Consider the following 22,922-nt stretch of genomic DNA (forward strand, 5'->3'; position numbering starts at 1 on the left):
CTTGCTTAGTAGTGAATTGGGAACAAGAAGAAAAAGAAAAGGCTGGTGCTTCCCTTGTTGAGGTAAGAGCAAATGATCTTATTCGCGATTTCCTAAGAATTGAGTTAGTCAAGTCCACTATTTCGTATACACGAAAAAGGTATGGTAGGACAAGTGCAGGACCGATTCCCCATAATAGGTTAGATCGCGCCAATATCAATTCTTTTTATTCCAAGGCGAAGATTGAATCACTTAGCCAACATCCAGAAGCTATTGGCACTTTGTTGAATCGAAATAAAGAATACCACTCTTTGATGATTTTGTCGGCATCCAACTGTTCTCGAATTGGTTTATTCAAGAATTCAAAACATCCCAATGCGATAAAAGAATGGAATCCTAGAATTCCTATTCGAGAAATTTTTGGGCCCTTAGGCGCTATTGTAGCTAGTATATCGCATTTTTCTTCATCTTACTATTTACTAACGCATAATAAAATCCTGTTAAAAAAATATTTGTTCGTTGACAATTTAAAACAAACCTTCCAAGTACTTCAAGAACTTAAATACTCTTTAATAGATGAAAATAAAAGGATTTCTAATTTCGATAGTAACATAATGTTGGATCCATTCCTTTTGAATTGTCACTTTGTCCATCATGATTCTTGGGAAGAGACATTGGCAATAATTCACCTTGGACAATTTATTTGTGAAAATGTATGTCTATTTAAATCGCACATAAAAAAATCCGGTCAAATTTTCATTGTAAATATGAATTCCTTTGTTATAAGAGCAGCTAAACCTTATTTGGCCACTACAGGAGCAACTGTTAATGGTCATTATGGAGAAATCCTTTACAAGGGAGATAGGTTAGTTACGTTTATATATGAAAAATCGAGATCTAGTGACATAACGCAAGGTCTTCCAAAAGTGGAACAAATCTTTGAAGCGCGTTCAATTGATTCATTATCCCCGAATCTCGAAAGGAGAATTGAGGATTGGAATGAGCGTATACCAAGAATTCTTGGGGTCCCTTGGGGATTCTTGATTGGAGCTGAGCTAACCATAGCCCAAAGTCGTATCTCTTTGGTTAATAAAATCCAAAAGGTTTATCGATCCCAAGGGGTACAGATCCATAATAGACATATAGAGATTATTATACGCCAAGTAACATCAAAAGTGCGGGTTTCCGAAGATGGAATGTCTAATGTTTTTTCGCCTGGGGAATTAATCGGACTATTGCGAGCGGAACGAGCAGGACGAGCTTTGGATGAATCGATCTATTATCGGGCAATCTTATTGGGAATAACAAGGGCTTCCCTGAATACCCAAAGTTTCATATCTGAAGCAAGTTTTCAAGAAACTGCTCGAGTTTTAGCAAAAGCTGCCCTACGAGGTCGCATTGATTGGTTGAAAGGCTTGAAAGAAAACGTAGTTCTGGGGGGGATTATACCTGTTGGTACCGGATTCCAAAAATTTGTGCATCGTTCCCCACAAGACAAGAACCTTTATTTCGAAATAAAAAAAAAAAATCTATTCGCGTCGGAAATGAGAGATTTTTTGTTTCTCCATACAGAATTAGTTTCTTCAGATTCTGACGTAACAAACAATTTTTATGAGACATAAGAACCCCCATAAAAATATTTTTTACTTTACTAGACTTTTGAACTTAGAACACTAACAGGTCAAATTTTAGATTTTTAAGATTTTTATTTTAATAAGTAAAACAAGTCAGTTAATTCATTAAGGTGGTTATGTTTATACCATGTATCAATGGCCAACTCTTATCTTAGTACAAGGTTCTCTCGGAACAATTATTATTTATTTCAAGCTATTTCGGATCTTTCTTAATCTTCAAAAAGAACTAAATTCCGTAATGGAATGGTAGGATTAAAAAAAAGGAAGTGTGGAAAAAATGACAAGAAGATATTGGAACATTAATTTGAAAGAGATGATAGAAGCAGGAGTTCATTTTGGTCATGGTATTAAGAAATGGAATCCTAAAATGGCCCCTTACATTTCGGCAAAGCGTAAAGGTACTCATATTATAAATCTCGCTAGAACGGCTCGTTTTTTATCAGAAGCTTGTGATTTAGTTTTTGATGCAGCAAGTCAGGGAAAAAGTTTCTTAATTGTTGGTACCAAAAAAAGAGCAACAGATTTAGTAGCATCAGCTGCAATAAGGGCTCGTTGTCATTATGTTAATAAAAAGTGGTTCAGTGGTATGTTAACGAATTGGTCGATTACGAAAACTAGACTTTCTCAATTTAGAGACTTAAGAGCAGAAGAAAAAATGGGAAAATTCCACCATCTCCCAAAAAGAGATGTGGCAATCTTGAAGAGAAAATTATCTACTTTGCAAAGGTATCTCGGCGGGATCAAATATATGACGAGATTGCCAGACATTGTGATCGTCCTTGATCAGCAAAAAGAGTATATAGCTCTTCGGGAATGTGCCATTTTGGGGATTCCTACTATTTCTTTAGTCGATACAAATTGTGACCCGGATCTCGCGAATATATCGATTCCAGCCAACGATGACACTATGACTTCAATTCGATTGATTCTTAACAAATTAGTATTTTCAATTTGTGAGGGCCGTTCTCTCTATATAAGAAATCGTTGATTAAGAATATATAGTGAATTCTTGGGCAACTGCGTAAATTTATGGAATCACTTACTTTACTATATCTTTTTTTTTGCATAGAATTTTTTTTGCATAGAAAAAAGAAGGGGAATATTGATATATATTAGAGGGTATTGATATATATTATGATCTGATGTGCTTTCTTGGTATCCTAAATATAAGATTAATACTTCAAGTTGCTGAGTTGAGAAAGAGATGGTTGAATCAAAAGAATTCCTTTTTTGAAGTTCAATTTTTATCAGAGGACAATATGAATATTATACCTTGTTCCATTAAAACACTCAAGGGGTTATACGATATATCGGGTGTAGAAGTAGGCCAACACTTCTATTGGCAAATAGGAGGTTTCCAAATTCATGCCCAAGTACTCATCACTTCTTGGGTCGTAATTACTATCTTGCTAGGTTCAGTTGTCATAGCTGTTCGGAATCCACAAACCATCCCGACCGACGGTCAGAATTTTTTTGAATATGTCCTTGAGTTTATTCGAGACTTGAGCAAAACTCAGATTGGAGAAGAATATGGTCCCTGGGTTCCCTTTATTGGAACTATGTTCCTTTTTATTTTTGTTTCGAATTGGTCGGGTGCTCTTTTACCTTGGAAAATTATAGAGTTACCCCATGGGGAATTAGCAGCGCCCACGAATGATATAAATACTACTGTTGCTTTAGCTTTACTCACGTCAGCGGCATATTTTTATGCTGGTCTTAGCAAAAAAGGATTGAGCTATTTCGAGAAATATATTAAACCAACTCCAATCCTTTTACCAATTAACATCCTAGAAGATTTCACAAAACCATTATCGCTTAGCTTTCGACTTTTCGGGAATATATTGGCGGATGAATTAGTCGTTGTTGTTCTTGTTTCTTTAGTCCCCTTAGTAATCCCTATACCGGTCATGTTTCTTGGATTATTTACAAGCGGTATTCAAGCTCTTATTTTTGCAACATTAGCCGCAGCCTATATAGGTGAATCCATGGAGGGTCATCATTGAATTGACTCTTTTTGGAAATAGTATTTTTTTTTTTTGCAGCTTAGCTCAATTCATGCATGGTTCCAGATAATCTGCTTGGTTGCAAAAAAATAGTTAGAAATGCGTATGAATATATAGCCTAGAGTTGTAGGAGAGAGAATAGAATAGACTATATTATGGAATTTTCAAAGTATATATGCATTAAGGAGGGTGGAGTCAGGCTAGATCTATACTATAATATCCTTAATGTCTATAAGTGGAGTCCTCTTTTATGCAGGTTTCCACTTTAAGCAATGATTTTAGAATCCGATTCAATAGAAAATGAGAAAATATGCAAACAAAATAGAAGAAACAAATGTATATATATAGGATATTATATTATATATTCCTAGGTTAGATTCATTATCTAATCCGATATATGGATATGGAATTCCCTTCTATGTAGTTCGGACAATTCACATTATCATTTCAATTTGATTTCAATTTGTACTTTTTAGTTACTTTACTTCTCCCCAATAGAGCTTAGAAGTAAGAATTTATTGGTTGATTGTATCCTTAACCATTTCTTTTTTTTGACACGAGGAACTACTCACCATGAATCCACTAATTGCTGCTGCTTCTGTTATTGCTGCTGGATTGGCCGTAGGGCTTGCTTCTATTGGACCTGGAGTTGGTCAAGGTACTGCTGCAGGACAAGCTGTAGAAGGTATTGCGAGACAGCCAGAAGCAGAAGGTAAAATACGAGGTACTTTATTGCTTAGTCTAGCTTTTATGGAAGCTTTAACAATTTATGGACTAGTTGTGGCACTAGCGCTTTTATTTGCGAACCCTTTTGTTTAATCTTAAAAAAAAAATTCTTTCGATTTCGATTAGATACTTTTTTCTTTTTTTAGTAAATTGGTATTTGCTTCCACAATTCCAATTATATCAATACTTTATTTAATTTACTCCTATTTATTACTCCTGGAATTATCTATTTATCGGGACAGATAATACCCCATTCTAGGAAGGGCTGAGTTGAGTATTATTAATTTAGAAGATATGCTCACCTTCTTATTTCCCGTCCTTAGTTTAGGAAAGTGGAAAGTTTTTTCCTTTTATTTTAGGAATTTTGGGAACAGAACATTTCAACAAAGGAAGTCTTTCACCGGTCAAACAAGACGTAAGACTTAATCTAAAAGAAATTACTAGATTGAATCTATTTGCATTAAAAAAACCGATCAAAAAAGGGCGAGCGAAGTAAGTGATCGAAAAACTTTGTTCTTTGTTCGTCCTATCTATAAGAGGAGAGCATATGAAAAATGTAACCCATTCTTTCGTTTTTTTAGCTCACTGGCCATCCGCTGGCAGTTTCGGGCTTAATACCGATATTTTAGCAACAAATCTAATAAATCTAACTGTAGTGGTTGGTGTTTTGATTTTTTTTGGAAAGGGAGTGTGTGCGAGTTGTCTATTTCAAGAATAGATTGGATCTATCCGGCTGCACTTTATAATATTTTTTAGTATTTTTCGGATAAATAAGAAAAGGGTGCACGATCTCGACGAATTACTTCTGAATAAATTCAGAAATCATATGGAAGAACCATAGCATTTCGACTCATTGGTAAATCAACTTTGATTCTCTATAAACCAAGAATGTGAGACCATTAACACGGTTAAAGCTAAACTGCTTGAAGTCCAGGCAAAAAGAGGTACTCTTTCTACAACTATATTAGTATTAGTACCAATTTAAACGGGAAATAGCTAATGTAAAATTTATCTGATATAGAACACTCATATCGATAAAATGGTTTGAACTATTTACTAGAAAAAAAAGGGGGCACCCTGCCCTTTTTTAACCAATGCCGAATCGACGACCTATGTATAAAAAAGAGAAATTTTTTTGGATTTGAAGAAAAAAAAATAAAAAGAATTCTATTAATTTTCATTTTCCATTTATTTAGTTAGTTTTTCTTAATGAAATTGAAATTATTAACTAGAGGGCAAATAAAAATAAAGAAACAACTTTGCTGACCATGATATATTTTTATCTAGGCGGAAGAGTCCTCTTAATATTTATCTAGTCTTATATAGGTTTCGGTATATTGAAATATAAACATAAAAAAGAAGATAGAGGATAGGCTCATTACTTAAAAAAAAGATATGGAAATAGCTATAGAAAAAAAAAAAGGAGCGTGAGAGCCAAATGAATCGAAAGATTCATGTTTGGTTCGGGAAGAGATCATAAAAGTTGTAAACTTACAAAATAATCTACTTTCATTAAAAGATTTATTAGATAATCGAAAACAGAGGATCTTGAGTACTATTCGAAATTCAGAAGAATTGCGTAGAGGGACCATTGAGCAACTCGAAAAAGCTCGGATTCGATTACAGAAAGTCGAACTAGAAGCGGATGAGTATCGAATGAATGGATACTCTGAGATAGAACGAGAAAAAGCAAATTTGATTAATGCTACTTCTATTTAGTTTGGAACAATTGGAAAAGTCTAAAAACGAAACCCTTTATTTTGAAAAACAAAGGGCAATGAATCAGGTCCGACAGCGGTTTTCCAACAGGCCGTACAAGGAGCTCTAGGAACTCTGAATAGTTGTTTGAATACCGAGTTACATTTCCGTACGATTCGTGCTAATATTGGCATTCTCGGGTCCCTGGAATGGAAGAAATAATTAAATTAATTAGGCCTTGAACTTCTACTTTCGTTTAGAATTTAGGCATTATTTTTCCCCTTGCTTCCGAAAAAAGAGTCAAGAAACACTAATGGGCAACCCTTCGAGTCGACGAAATTCATAAAATTCTCCGCGAACGTATTGAACAATATAATAGGAAAGTAGGGATTGAGAATATAGGTCGCGTAGTTCAAGTGGGGATGGGATTGCTCGTATTATAGGTCTTGGTGAAATAATGTCAGGTGAATTAGTCGAATTTGCAGAAGGTACTAGGGGTATTGCTCTGAATTTGGAATCCAAAAATGTTGGGATTGTATTAATGGGCGATGGGTTGATGATACAAGAGGGAAGTTTTGTAAAAGCAACAGGAAGAATTGCTCAGATACCCGTGAGTGAGGCTTACTTGGGTCGTGTTGTAAATGCTCTGGCTAAACCTATTGATGGGAAAGGCGAAATTATAGCTTCCGAATCTCGCTTAATTGAATCTCCTGCTCCAAGTATAATTTCCAGGCGTTCCGTATACGAACCTCTTCAAACAGGGCTTATTGCTATCGATTCGATGATCCCTATAGGGCGCGGTCAGCGAGAGTTAATTATTGGGGACAGACAGACTGGCAAAACAGCAGTAGCCACAGATACAATTCTCAATCAAAAAGGGCAAGGTGTAATATGTGTTTATGTAGCTATCGGTCAAAGAGCATCCTCCGTAGCTCAAGTAGTAACTACATTCCATGAGGAGGGGGCCATGGAATACACTATTGTAGTAGCTGAAATGGCGGATTCACCTGCTACATTACAATACCTCGCTCCTTATACGGGAGCAGCCCTGGCTGAGTATTTTATGTACCGCGAACGGCATACTTTAATAATTTATGATGATCTCTCCAAACAGGCACAAGCTTATCGCCAAATGTCCCTTCTATTAAGAAGACCTCCCGGACGTGAGGCTTATCCAGGGGATGTTTTTTATTTGCATTCACGCCTTTTAGAAAGAGCCGCTAAATTAAATTCTCTTTTAAGGCGAAGGAAGTATGACCGCTTTACCAATAGTTGAGACTCAATCTGGAGACGTTTCCGCCTATATTCCTACTAATGTAATCTCCATTACAGATGGACAAATATTCTTATCTGCGGATCTATTCAATGCCGGAATTCGACCCGCTATTAATGTGGGTATTTCTGTTTCCAGAGTAGGATCCGCGGCTCAAATTAAAGCATGAAACAAGTAGCTGGCAAATCAAAATTGGAACTAGCGCAATTCGCAGAGTTACAAGCCTTTGCACAATTCGCCTCTGCTCTCGATAAAACAAGTCAGAATCAATTGGCAAGGGGTCGACGATTAAGGGAATTGCTTAAACATCCAGGCAAATCCTCTCCCAGTGGAAGAGCAGATAGCTACTATTTATACCGGAACAAGAGGATATCTTGATTCGTTAGAAATTGAACAGGTAAATAAATTTCTGGATGAGTTACGTAAACATCTAAAAGATACTAAACCTCAATTCCAAGAAATTATATCTTCTAGCAAGACATTCACCGAGCAAGCGGAAATCCTTTTGAAGGAAGCTATTCAGGAACAGCTGGAACGGTTTTCTCTTCAGTAACAAATAAATTTTGCATGTCTACTCTTGTTAGTAGAATAGGAATCGTTGAGAAAGCGTTTTCATTTGAATCATGCAAAAAGTTTTCTTTGTTTTTAGTTTAGTATAGTTATTTAAAGAATAGATAGAAATAAGATTGCGTCCAATAGGATTTGAACCTAACCAAAGGTTTAGAAGACCTCTGTCCTATCCATTAGACAATGGACGCTTTTCTTTCATATTTTATTCTTTCTTTTATTTTTTTGCTTCTTCCGAGAAAAAACTGTTAGACCAAAACTCTTTTAGGAAATCAAAAAATCCAGATACAAATGCATGATGTATATATTATATCATGCATATATCATAAAGAAGGAGTATGGAGGCGGTAGTGGGAATCGAACCCGCAACCCCAAGGTTATGAGCCTTATGAGCTACCAAACTGCTCTATACTCTTAAACTAAAGAGGGGTAACTAGTGGATAAAAGAGGGTTGGATACGCCCCTCTACCAATATCTATACAAATAGAATAGTCCATTTATACAGAATGGTAAAGAGGGCTCCTCTATGATTATCAATTCCAGAAATCCATACAAATACGAAAGGGTATTTTATCCTTACCAACTGGATCTTGTTGCACCCGGTAACAAACATTCATAAACCATTTCTCGAAGTACGTGTCCGGATAGCCCAAAATGTCGATAGTTAGCTCTAGGTCTTCCGGTCAAAAAACAACGTCGATGAAGGCGTGTAGGTGCACTATTACGCGGTAGGGATTGCAATTTTTCTCGCATTTTCGTTTTTTCACTCAAACTCAAGGGAGAAACTTTGCTTCTTATCTTTTTTTTTAAAGATTGACGAATCAAATGATATTTCTGTTCTAATTTCTGCCGCTTCTTCTCCCTCTGAATCAAACTTTTTTTTGCCATAATGTGTCGTTGCTATTATTACCAAGTATACGGTTCTAATCCTAGATGGAAAAATAAATAGAAAAAGAAATCTAAAAAGGCAGATCCTCCCTCTCTATCAAGAGTAATGAACTAGGTGCTGATACAGTACAAAAAAACAAACTAAATTAACCAAACTTGCCTGATGTTGAGGCAATCAAGAAAGCTGCATAAGTGAATATATAACCCACGGAAAAGTGAGCTAATCCAACCAATCTTGCTTGCACAATGGAAAGAGCCACGGGCTTATCTCTCCAGCGAATTAAATTAGCTAAAGGTGTGCGTTCATGAGCCCATGCTAAAGTCTCAATTAATTCCTGCCAATACCCCCGCCAGGAAATTAAGAACATAAATCCAGTAGCCCAAACAAGATGTCCAAATAAGAACATCCACGCCCATACCGATAAACTATTCATCCCAAAAGGATTATATCCATTGATAAGTTGTGAAGAGTTTAACCATAGGTAATCTCTTAACCATCCCATCAAATAAGTGGAGGATTCATTAAATTGTGAAACGTTGCCCTGCCATAATGTGATATGTTTCCAATGCCAATAAAAAGTAACCCACCCAATGGTATTTAACATCCAGAAAACTGCCAAATAAAATGCGTCCCAAGCAGAAATATCACAAGTACCGCCGCGCCCTGGGCCGTCACAAGGAAAACTATATCCAAAATCCTTTTTATCTGGCATTAATTTGGAACCGCGTGCATCTAAAGCGCCCTTTACTAAAATCAATGTAGTTGTATGCAAACCTAGAGCAATAGCATGATGAACCAAGAAATCCCCAGGTCCTATTGTTAAGAAAAGCGAATTACTATTCTCATTAACAGCATTCAACCATCCGGGCAACCATAGGCTTCGACCCGCATTGAAAGCGGGGCCATTCGTTGAAGATAAGAGTATATCGAACCCATATGTCGTCTTGCCATGAGCAGATTGTATCCATTGGGCAAATATAGGTTCGATCAAGATTTGCTTTTCTGGAGTACCAAAAGCAAGCATGACGTCGTTATGAACATAAAGGCCCAAGGTATGGAATCCTAGAAAGAGGCTAGCCCAACTTAAATGAGATATGATAGCTTCTTTATGGTCTAACATTCTTGCCAATACATTATCCTCATTCTGTTCCGGATTGTAATCCCTAATGAAAAAAATAGCTCCATGAGCAAAAGCCCCTGTCATGATGAACCCTGCAATATATTGGTGATGAGTATATAAAGCAGCTTGAGTAGTAAAGTCTTGTGCTATGAATGCATAAGGAGGTAAAGAGTACATATGTTGAGCTACTAAGGAAGTAATAACCCCTAAAGAAGCTAGAGCAAGACCTAACTGAAAATGAATCGAATTGTTGATTGTGTCATAAAGGCCCTTATGCCCACGCCCTAATCGACCCCCCGGAGGAGTATGCGCTTCTAAAAGATCTTTAATACTGTGCCCAATTCCGAAGTTAGTTCGATACATGTGACCGGCAATGAGAAAAATAAATGCAATAGCTAAATGATGGTGAGCCATATCGGTCAGCCACAAACTTTGTGTTTGTGGATGGAATCCCCCAAGAAGAGTTAGAATGGCAGTTCCCGCTCCTTGAGCGGTACCAAATAAATGATTACTCGAATCAGGGTTTTGGGCATAAAGATTCCATTGACCCGTCAAAAGGGGTCCCAACCCCTGGGGATAGGGTAATACATCTAAGAAATTATTCCATCGAACGTACTCCCCCCTGGATGCGGGAATAGCAACATGAACTAAATGTCCTGTCCAAGCCAAAGAACTTACCCCGAAAAGTCCTGACAAATGATGATTGAGACGAGATTCCGCGTTTTTGAACCACGAAAGGCTTGGTTTCCATTTGGGTTGTAGATGTAACCAACCCGCTATTAAGGACAGCGTAGAAAGAAATAATAGAAAAAGAGCTCCAGTATAAAGATCCTCATTGGTGCGTAATCCTATTGTATACCACCACTGATAAACTCCAGAATAAGCAATATTCACTGGACCAGCAGCACCTCCTCGAGTAAAGGCTTCCACAGCGGGTTGACCAAAATGAGGATCCCAAATCGCATGAGCAATAGGTCTTACGTGTAAAGGATCCTGTATCCATGATTCAAAATTTCCTTGCCAAGCTACATGAAACAGATTTCCGGACGTCCATAGAAAGATTATTGCTAATTGCCCAAAGTGAGAAGCAAAAATGTTCTGATAAAGACGTTCTTCAGTAATATCATCATGACTTTCGAAATCATGTGCGGTAGCAATACCAAACCAAATACGACGAGTAGTGGGGTCCTGAGCTAAGCCTTGGCTAAACCTGGGAAATCTTAATTCCATAATGCCTTTCAAATCCTCCTAGCCACTATCCTACTGCAATAATTCTCGCTAAGAAGAATGCCCATGTCGTGGCAATTCCACCCAGAAGGTAATGGGTTACTCCTACAGCGCGTCCTTGTATAATGCTCAAGGCTCTAGGCTGAGTAGCAGGAGCAACTTTTAATTTGTTATGAGCCCAAACGATAGATTCAATGAGTTCTTGCCAATAACCACGGCCGCTGAATAAAAACATTAAACTGAAGGCCCAGACAAAATGAGCACCTAAGAAAAAAAGACCATATGCAGATAATGAAGAACCATAAGACTGAATGACTTGCGATGCCTGTGCCCACAAGAAATCTCGAAGCCACCCATTAATCGTAATGGAACTCTGTGCAAAGTTTCCCCCTGTAATATGAGTTACCACCCCTTGATCACTTATAGTACCCCAAACATCCGACTGCATTTTCCAACTGAAATGGAAAATGACTACCGAAATTGCATTGTACATCCAGAATAAACCTAAGAAAACATGATCCCAGGCGGATACTTGACATGTTCCCCCTCGGCCAGGCCCATCGCAAGGAAAGCGAAAACCTAGATTTGCTTTATCGGGTATCAAACGGGAACTCCGAGCAAATAAAACACCTTTCAAAAGTATTAATACAGTCACATGTATGGTAAATGCATGAATGTGATGGACTAAAAAATCTGCGGTTCCTAATGGAATAGGTAACAAAGCCACTTTGCCACCTACTGCTACTAACTCGCCGCCTCCCCACGTTAAGCTAGTACTTGTTGTTGCACCAGGAGCTGTTACGCCAGGCGCAGTAGCATGGATATTTTGTACCCATTGAGCAAAGATAGGTTGTAATTGTATGGCAGTATCCGAAAACATATCTTGTGGACGGCCTAAAGCACTCATGGTATCATTATGAATGTACAAGCCAAAACTGTGAAAACCTAGAAATATACATACCCAGTTAAGGTGGGATATGATTGCATCGCGGTGTCTAAGGACGCGATCTAATAGATCGTTGTATCGAGTAGTTGGATCATAGTCTCTTACCATAAAAATTGCTGCATGTGCAGCAGCACCGACTATTAGAAATCCGCCAATCCACATGTGGTGTGTGAACAAGGAAAGTTGTGTACCATAGTCAGTAGCTAGGTATGGATAGGGAGGCATAGAATACATATGATGAGCTACAACAATGGTTGTAGAGCCTAGCATAGCTAGGTTAAGAGATAATTGAGCATGCCATGACGTTGTTAAGATTTCATAAAGACCCTTATGGCCTTGTCCTGTAAATGGGCCCTTGTGAGCCTCCAAAATATCTTTAAGTCCATGGCCAATACCCCAATTGGTCCTATACATATGACCTGCGATTAGGAAAAGAATAGCAATAGCTAAATGATGGTGCGCAATATCGGTCAGCCAGAGACCACCGGTTACTGGATCTAGTCCTCCGCGAAAAGTCAGAAATTCTGCGTATTTGGACCAATTTAAAGTGAAAAAAGGGGTTGCTCCTTCGGCAAAACTAGGATAAAGTTGAGCCAAAAGGTCCCGATTCAAGATAAATTCATGAGGAAGTGGTATCTCTTTAGGATCCACCCCAGCGTCAAGAAATTGGTTAATTGGTAAAGATACATGAATTTGGTGCCCCGCCCAAGAAAGAGACCCAAGTCCTAATAATCCCGCTAAGTGGTGATTCAACATGGATTCTACATCTTGGAACCAGGCCAATTTGGGAGCGGCTTTGTGATAATGGAACCAACCAGCAAAAAGCATTAACGCTGCAAAAATCAATGCACCAATTGCAGTACAATAGAGTTGTAATTCACTAGTTATTCCAGATGCTCGCCAAAGCTGAAAAAAACCAGAGGTTATTTGGATTCCTCGGAAACCCCCGCCTACATCACCATTCAATATTTCTTGCCCTACTATAGGCCAAACTACCTGAGCACTGGGTCCAATGTGAGTAGGATCACTTAGCCATGCTTCATAATTGGAAAAACGGGCGCCATGAAAGTACATGCCACTCAACCAAAGAAAGATAATGGAAAGTTGCCCGAAATGAGCACTAAAGACTTTTCGAGAAATCTCCTCCAAATCACCAGTATGACTATCGAAATCGTGAGCATCAGCATGTAGGTTCCAGATCCAAGTGGTAGTATCAGGGCCCTTAGCTAGTGTTCTTGAGAAATGGCCGGGTCTGGCCCATTCCTCAAAAGATGTTTTTACAGGATCCCTATCCACAACAATTTTTACTTCTGGTTCCGGCGAACGAATAATCATTAAGTCCTCCTCTTTCCGGACAAGACATACAAAGAGACCCGCCAACTGTCTTTTTAGTGAATCTTTGAAAGATATATATTTTGAAAGATAGATTTTGAAAGATAGATTTTGAAAGATAGATATTGTGATTAGTTCTTTTCTTTACTATCTACCATCCTTCTATTTTTTTTTTAGTTATTCACTGGAGCAATTATATATTGAAGTCAATCCGAGGCAAGTGTTCGGGTCTATTATGACATAAAGATTAGGTGCCTAACGGACATTGTTTATCTTGAAAAACAAATATTTCTCGACGTAAGAAAAAAATCTTTTTTATTTTTAATTTAAGAAACTAGTGTATTTTTTTTGAGGGCATAAGCTCCTATCTATATCTACTTTCCTTGAGCATAATATAGGGTTTTTTATTTGATTCTAAATTCCAAGATAACTCATTAGAATTATTAATAAGATGGTCCTAATATATTAGCAATATTTAGATTGCCCCCTCTTTTTATTCACTTTATTACTTCTATTCTAGACCCTATCCCTATGGTTTATTCTTATGAAATATCATATAAAATAGAAGGTATAAGAAATGGATATAATGAAATTCTTGATTCGATCTTACGACCTAATTTATTTGATTAATGGATCAACAACCAAACCACCCATTTTATGAAAAAGAAGGAGCATGGTCTTATTCAAATTCAAAGCGCTTCGTAATCTTCAACCAGTTCTGTGCTTCAATATAATTTCCCGGAGTAAGCGCTATAGCTTGTTTCCAATATTCAGCAGCTTGATCAAACCAAGCTTCCGCAATTTCCGAATCACCCTGTAGAATGGCCTGTTCTCCTCGGTCGGAATAGGAAGTTCCTTCCCTTAGAACCGTACTTGAGAGTTTCCTACCTCATACGGCTCAGAAATTGCTATCTGAATTTCCCCTATCTTAACTGAATTCGATTTATCAAAAATCGATCCAATTTGTTCTTGGGTTAAGCAGAAGAAATTAATTACCTAAGTTTCAAACCCTAATTTTTATCAATAATCAGTTTGATCTTTTTTCCCACCTTCAGAAGAATGAAGCATAGATAGATATAGAGCCTTCGTTCAAATTTTCTGAGAGGTAACTATCCCGGTTTCATATATGAAATCTCTATAGAATCCTTGAAAAAGACTTTTTTCCATAAGAATAGAAAAAAGAACTTACTATCTTTGGGATCTGATACTACACCGCTGCTTAATCCCTTAGTGGATCGGCTCTATTACATAAGCGGATTCCTAAATTTTGCCCCATATCATGGGATAAGTAAGCAGTTTTTTTTAGTTGTATCGACCCAGTCGCTCACTAATTGATCTTTACGGTGCTTTCTCTATCAATTTGAGAAACTTTATCCATAGAGTAGTAGTATAGGCCATACTTTCTTCGTTTTTTGATTCTCGTGAAGTGTCCTTCCTTCCTACAGCTGATAGGGAAAAATCGTTGTTTTTACGATCCCTATGTAGAAAGCCCTTTTTTTCTAGTATTTACTAGAAAATTTGATCCTCTCTTTTTTTTTTTTCTTTCTATAGTGGAGATAGTCGCACGTAATGACAGATCACGGCCATATTATTAAAAGCTTGCGGTAAGAAGGGGTTTCGTTCTAGTGCCCGGAAATAATATTCCAAAGCCTTTGTATGCTCTCCATTGCTTGTGTGTATAAGGCCTATGTTATAGAGTATATAACTTCGATCATAGGGATCGATTTCTAGTCGCGTAGCTTCATAATAATTTTGCAAAGCTTCCGCATAATTTCCTTCGGATTGAGCCAACATCCGTTACGGTCGTTCATTCTATTCAAAAAATCTCCGTTCCAAAACCGTACATGAGGTTTTCATCTCATACGGCTCCTCCCTTCTGTACATAATAGTACTAAGCGAAATAATCTATAGAATCAAAATAGAATTAGTCCCGTCTCATTATGAACCGAAAGGGGCTGGTATTTTTCCAAGAAATCTCTAGCCAACCTTCCCACAAGAGGTTTTTCTTAACACCAATGAATTCTATTAATGCTAGAGGAAAACGATAGCTCCAATAATTTCTTTGTTCTCAACGCCTCCTATTTAGAGGAATTAGCTACTTCAACGATCTTTGATGGTTATAGGGGTATCCAAAGTACAAACCTGATGGTTGTTTGTTATCCCAACCATTCTTCCCAGCCCTGATACCGATCAGGAAAGGGGTAATTTCTAACAAAGTTTTTCTCTTGTTGATTCCTATTTCTAGGTGTAGTGCTTTTCTCCCCTATGCTGCCTACGGATACTAATAGAGTAGGATTGGCCTGTAATCCATACCATACCATATCCTGTAGGTGTAACCTTTCGCTCAATACTCAAATCTACAATTGAAGTATCTGAAGCCGCATCAATCGAGGATACACGACGGAAGGAATTGTTAGTTCGCCTCACCTTCCCGAAGCGTGGGTTTGTTTGCTTTACAAATTTGGTTCTCTCTATGCCAACCCCCCTCTCTTTTTCGTAAGACTGAGGTATAGGTAGGGCTAAAAAAAAGCAAAAAAAAGAGTCAAATCGCACCATCTCTATAATAAGTAAATGCCTTTTTTTCTCCTGAGGTTGTCGGAATTATTCGCAATAAAATATTGGCTACAATTGAGGAGGTCTTATCAATGAAATTTCCATTTCCACGGGATCTAGGCATAATTCCCAACCCATTCTATATAGAATTGTTTTCATTCCTTCACAAAATAACATAAAAACAAACACATTCGATTCTTATAATTATAAATAGATTGATCCATATGCTCTACTCTAAATCCATATGCTTTAAATGGATAAGAGAGATATGGATTTTCCGCTCAGCTCAAATTGTATCCTTTTCCTTCTGCTTGGACACGAAGAGATATGAAATATTTGACTAAGACTGGATTTCATTCCACTTTTTTCCTATTTCTGAACAACAACTTATGTTATCAACTATTTCGTGTTTTCAAAGTTATTAATTGTCTCATACCCTATTTTTGATTTCGATAGTATGGTGTAGCGTATCTTATGCAAACGGAATTCTAAGGTTTCTTTATTTTATTATGCAATAAGAAGAATTCTTCCATTTTCTTTTTCTTTAGTTGCGGGAAAACCCAAATTAAAACTTTTATTTTATAGCGAGCGCAATTTCTAGTAAAAAATCCTGTATCCTTCCACTTAGATCAAAAGGAATTTTTCCAATAGAACTATGGAACCCCCGAGTGGTTGCGGTTGTACCTGTACTGCAGGAATAAGAAAACTCGCTATTCACTCAGTTTATTTTCCATAATAAGTTATGTAGGAGAGATGGCCGAGCGGTTCAAGGCGTAGCATTGGAACTGCTATGTAGACTTTTGTTTACCGAGGGTTCGAATCCCTCTCTTTCCGTTTTTCTTAATTCATCAACGTTAAGGATCACAATGTATCAAATCAAATAACAATTTTTTCCAGCAATAATATAATATCTTATATTATCTTATTTTGATTTAATAGAAATTAGAAATTCTCTATAGCAAATTACTGTGGTATGTAAAATACACATAGAGGAAAAAAGAAAAAAGGATCCTAATCCTAGGGTTAATCAATTTTAGCTAGTTGATGGGAAAATACAAATTAATGGTAATGGTCTTAGGGCGATTTAGTTCGGGGAAAGGGGAAGGGGAAGAAAATTCTATGAACCTTTCCTTTTTTCGTTAAGTTCAAGTCTGACGAGAGTAATATTCTACAACTAACAACTCATTTATTTTGAGACCGACCCACTTCCTATCTAGGATTTTATTTACTAGTCCTTTATATTCCAACGTGTCAATCGCCAAATGCTTTGGCAATTTCCCCGGGTCCGATGAAGCAATATAATTTTGAACCAGACCTTTTGATCTTTGGTTATCTTTCGTAGTAATAATATCTCGGGGTTTGCAACGAAAACTTGGTATATTGACTATACGACCATTAACTAAAATATGTCTATGGTTGACTAATTGGCGGGCCCCAGGAATGGTTGAAGCCATACCCAATCGAAAAAGGATATTATCCAAACGCATTTCAAGTAATTGTAGTAAAACCTGGCCTGTTGACCTTTTTGCTTTTCCAGCGATATGTACATATCTAAGTAATTGTCGTTCTGTCAGACCATAATGAAAACGCAATTTCTGTTTTTCTTGAAGACGAATACGATATTGCTCCTTTTTCCCAGAATTGAATTTTTTTTTAAGATTACTTCCGGATTTAGGTGTTTTTTCTAGTGAGTCCTGGTAAAGCTCCCAGACGGCGTATTTTTTTAAACGAGGTCCTCGATAACGGGACATGAAGACTCCTTTTTTTATTTTATTGAAATTTCATTTTACACAATTAATTTCATTGTATTTACATTACAGAATACATCGAAATTAAAACTGAATTAAACTACAGGATAAACAGAGTAAAATCAACTAAAGTACCCCAAAAAATGGAATTTCATCAAAATCTTTTTTTTTTGTATATATATTATTTATTTTATTGTTTTGTATCTAGCAAAATTGTAAGGTAAAAAACATAAAAGATCCTGGATTCTCCATTTAATTCGGAAAAAAAGAGATTCTTGTTCGTAGAACATCGATAGAGAAAAAAAAGCCGACTATCGGATTTGAACCGATGACCCTCGCATTACAAATGCGATGCTCTAACCTCTGAGCTAAGTGGGCTTACATAACGGAAATAGTGTAACAAATAGAAATAGGTATAGTATAGGAAATCCGTAAAATCTCAGATATTAGTTATTAATCTTAGCTATTAACTAGTTCTAAATTTGAAGTTATACTTATAAAAATAAAAAAATACTAAAACTTCTTAAAGATAAAGTTAGCTTGATATGCTTAACTATAGGATATTAAAAAATAAAATTATAGAATTTATTGGTATTTTCATTCGATCATTATAGACTTTATTATTTGTTAATAATTTGAGGATTAATATTTCACTAAGGGGAACATAGAGTCAGAGTAAATAAAATTGCTAATTCTGATTAGAAAAAAAGAATAAATATCAAGCGTTATAGTATAATTTTGAATACTATAAAAAAGTAAGACGGGAGGTGGGGGAGATAAAAACTTTTGGATATATTGATTCGGATTGAATTGCAAATACATCAAGGATAGAATCAATTCAATTCTGAATTGCAATAAGCAAGCGAGGTCTCTCAAATAGAGTCGAACTGAACTGCTAGACTACGTTGAGTGATGAACTCAATGATTCAAAAAAAAAACTAAGAGATGGATGAAATTACACAAGGAATCCTGGTCTCAAAGAAGAGGGAAATGGGGATATGGCGAAATCGGTAGACGCTACGGACTTGATTGTATTGAGCCTTGGTATGGAAACCTGCTAAGTGGTAACTTCCAAATTCAGAGAAACCCTGGAATTAAAAAAGGGCAATCCTGAGCCAAATCCGTGTTTTGAGAAAACAAGGGGTTCTCGAACTAGAATACAAAGGAAAAGGATAGGTGCAGAGACTCAATGGAAGCTGTTCTAACGAATCGAGTTAATTACGTTGTGTTGTTAGTGGAATTCCTTCTAGTTCTAAATTAGAGAAAGAGGGGTTTTATACCTTATACATTTAATAAACACGTATAGATACTGACATAGCAAACGATTAATCACAGAACTCATATTATATTCTAATTATAATATAGGTTCTTTATCTTTTTTAAAAATGAAATTAGAAATGATAATGATTATGAAATAAAAAACTCATATCATAATTTTTTTTTTTCATTATTGTGAATCCACTCCAATCGAATATTGAATAATCAAATTCTTCAATTAAAATTCAAAGTTTTCGAGATCTTTAAAAAAGTGGATTAATCGGACGAGGACAAAGAGAGAGTCCCATTCTACATGTCAATACTGACAACAATGAAATTTCTAGTAAAAGGAAAATCCGTCGACTTTATAAGTTGTGAGGGTTCAAGTCCCTCTATCCCCAAATCCTCTTTTATTCCCTAACTATACTATATTATTATTATTTATCCTCTTTTTTTTTTTCTTTTTATCAATGCACTTTTTTTTCTTTTTATCAATGCAATGGGTTTAAGATTCATTAGCTTTCTCATTCTACTCTTTCACAAAGGAATGCGAAGAGAACTCAATGGATCTTATCCTATTCATTGAATAGATTTCTTTTTTATTAGAGTATCGGCAAGAAATCTTGGTTATTCACTCTATTTTTAAGTTTTATTTAAGTAAACCATGCACAATGCATAGGACTACCCCCCCCATTTTCAAATTTAAAATTTGAAATACTTTAATTAATTTTTAGTCCTTTTAATTGACATAGATACAAATACTCTACTAGGATGATGCACAAGAAAAGGTCAGGATAGCTCAGTTGGTAGAGCAGAGGACTGAAAATCCTCGTGTCACCAGTTCAAATCTGGTTCCTGGCAGAGAAAAAAAAAAAAAAGATCCACCGAATAGGTATTGATCCAAATACCTCGAGATGGATTGTGATACATATTCATTAATAATATTTATTCATCTAAGTGGATAAATCTATAATATAAATATAGAGGCACTTCTTTTTCTTTTTAAAGAAGTTTTAAAATATATCTTTTCTTTATGATAAAGAAGGGGGTGAGATTCCCCTTTATTTTTTTGCGTTTCTTAATTTTGTATTCCGCTATTCCGACGAATATTTTTTTAGTCTTGCTTATCTTTATCTTATCTTATTTTCCTAGTTGTGCTAAGTAATGTGCGCGGTACAAAGTTCCTGGTAGAGAACTTCTTTGAGTCATCCTATTTTTCTGTTCATATGAAGGAAATTAATATGCGATTTTCAAAATAGGGGAATCCAAATGAAACCCTTTTTTTGCTCAGTCTATCTGGAATGCTTTTGTATAATTAGGAATTAATTATAAATAGGTATTCCGTTTCATCTAGGAAAAGAACCTAAAAATATTCCTTGACTTGAATAAAATCTGGAGTTGTGTTGTATAAGTGAGCATGAATTTCTTATCATTCAATGAGCATCTTGTATTTCATAAAAATTGGGGGTTATATAATCCTTACGTAAGGGCCAGCCTATCCAACTTTCAGGCATTAGGATACGTTTAAGGCGCGGATGATTATCATAAGAGATTCCCACCATATCATAAGATTCGCGTTCTTGAAAATCGGCACTTCTCCAAATCCAGAAGACAGACGGAATTCTAGGATTATCCTTTTGGGCAAAGACTTTTATGCAGACTTCTTCTGGATTATCTATACCATATTGTATTCTCGTAAGATGATACACGCTAGCTAAAGATCCACCGGGTGCTACATCATAAGCACATTGGGAGCGTAAATAATTGTAACCATATACATATAAAATGACAGCAATGGAATCCCAATCCCCTGCTTTTATTTGTAAAGTCTCTATTCCTCGGTGATCAAAGCCCAAAGATCTATGAACCACCTCATGTTTGACTAGCCAATTAGATAACCAACCCTGCTGCATTGTCTTCATCTCTCCCTCTTTGTATAAATATTTCACATTTCGGATGCAAGTTTGAAAGATTGCCCTGCTTTTTATTTTTCTACACAAAAGAGCCCCTCTCCTAATTCACTAATTTGTAGGAAGGTACTGAACTTTTGGATTTGAAAAAAGTTTCAGAAGATATATCTAATGTAGATGGTGATTGATAGAGCAATTCTTGCTCATAAGTTCCTGTATGAGTACTGCGCCTAACATAAAGCTTGTGACTGGTAGTAAAACATCTATTTTTATTTTGAGATAGAGTTTGATCCTCAACTATTTCTCGCGATATCTTCTTACGAAGTTTTGTTAGGGCATCTATAACTGCCTCCGGTTTAGGTGGGCAGCCCGGCAAGTAGACATCCACAGGAATTAACTTATCAACTCCCCGAACAGTACTATAGGAATCCGTACTGAACATTCCCCCTGTAATAGTACAGGCTCCCATAGCAATGACGTATTTTGGTTCAGGCATTTGCTCGTATAATCTCACTAAAGAGGGAGCCATTTTCATTGTTACCGTACCGGCTGTTAAAATTAGGTCTGCTTGCCTAGGACTTGATCTTGGTACCAATCCATAACGATCAAAGTCGAATCGTGAGCCTATTAATGAAGCAAATTCAATGAAACAACAACTGGTACCGTATAGAAGGGGCCATAAACTGGAGAGTCTTGACCAATTCGAAAGATCATTTGGTGTAGTTGAAATAACAGAATTGGAACTTGTTTGGTCAAGTAAGGGAAACTCAATCAAATTCATAACTGTCTCAATAGAATCTTTTTCCTTCTTTTTTTTTGTCTAAATATTCAGTTAAGACCATTCCAAGGCTCCTTTTCGCCATGCATAAACTAAACCAACAACTAAGATAAGCACGAAAATCAAAGCTTCGATAAAAACGGATACACCCAATACGTCGAAACTCATTGCCCAAGGGTATAGAAAGACGGTTTCCACATCAAAAACAACAAAAACGAGCGCAAACATATAATAGCGTATTCGGAATTGTACCCAAGCCCCTCCCATGGGTTCTATACCCGATTCATAACTAGAAAGCTTCTCTGGTCCTTCACTAACCGGGGCTAAAAGTCCTGAAATCGAAAATGCCAAAATAGGAATAAGGCTTGCTATTATTAGAAATGTCCAAAAAATATCATATTCGTGAAGCAGAAACATAATGTACTCCCATTAATGTGGAATAGGCGGAACTTAAATTAGTCAATTCAATTCAGCATTGTCAATTTATCCAGAACTTCTCTCTTTTCCTCGGTGAAACAAGAATCTTTTTTGTTCAAACAAAAGCGCTTAGTTTAAGTTTAGCCTTTGTTTCCTCTGTGCTGCATCTTCTTTAAAGATTCATCCAATGGAATCCCAACTCCCTTTCTTTTGGATTTCCATTCTATTTAGATATGGTGTATGTAGATCTAATTCTTATATAAAGAAAACTTTCTCGTTTCACTTTGTCTCGCTTTCTCTAGAATCTCTAGAAAAAAGAATAGCTCTATCCTTTATTTAATATTTAATAATAAAATAATAAGAGACTATTAAATAAAAATGAGAATACTACTAAATTAGAACCTAATTAAGATAGTAGGACTAATCTATGCAGTATAATTAATGAGAAGTAATACTATAAAATAAAAATAAAGAACTCTATTTCAGAACTATGAGACAGAATATTCTGTTTTCTTATTTACTCTTTACTTTATTTTTTCTATTTAAAGTTGATCAATTTACATAATGTATCTATAAACAAAGTAATAAATATACTTAAAACAAAGTAGGAATTCGCAAAATGGATAAAATCATTGCAGTTATTATAGGGAAGTCTAGAGATATCCTATTTGAAGGAGGACGGGATTCAAATCAGGGAAAGGATCCTTTCTTCTATTGATTTGATAGAAATTCGTTTTTCTTTTCCTGTCTGTATGATTTTGATTTTCGATGAATGAGCCTTTGGTAATGCTTTTATCTCTATTCTATGTCGCAGGCGCCTATCCAGTCTATAAACAAATACTAATGAGAAAATGAAAACTATACT

General features: G+C 36.3%; 3 non-coding genes across 3 annotated transcripts; 2 read left to right on the top strand and 1 right to left on the bottom strand.

Annotated features, from left to right (window-relative positions):
• Window positions 1-16,694: 16,694 nt before the first annotated feature.
• Window positions 16,695-16,781, top strand: TRNAS-GGA (transfer RNA serine (anticodon GGA)). The gene has a single exon. It is a non-coding gene; the product is annotated as a tRNA-Ser (tRNA).
• Window positions 16,782-18,000: 1,219 nt separating this feature from the next.
• On the bottom strand, window positions 18,001-18,073 carry TRNAT-UGU (transfer RNA threonine (anticodon UGU)). The gene has a single exon. It is a non-coding gene; the product is annotated as a tRNA-Thr (tRNA).
• Window positions 18,074-19,740: 1,667 nt separating this feature from the next.
• TRNAF-GAA (transfer RNA phenylalanine (anticodon GAA)) lies at window positions 19,741-19,813 on the top strand. Its single transcript has one exon. It is a non-coding gene; the product is annotated as a tRNA-Phe (tRNA).
• Window positions 19,814-22,922: the final 3,109 nt, after the last annotated feature.

Source organism: Triticum urartu, unplaced genomic scaffold (assembly GCF_056163025.1).
Source record: "Triticum urartu cultivar PI428250 unplaced genomic scaffold, HENAU_Tu73 scaffold2, whole genome shotgun sequence".
Lineage (NCBI taxonomy): Eukaryota > Viridiplantae > Streptophyta > Magnoliopsida > Poales > Poaceae > Triticum > Triticum urartu.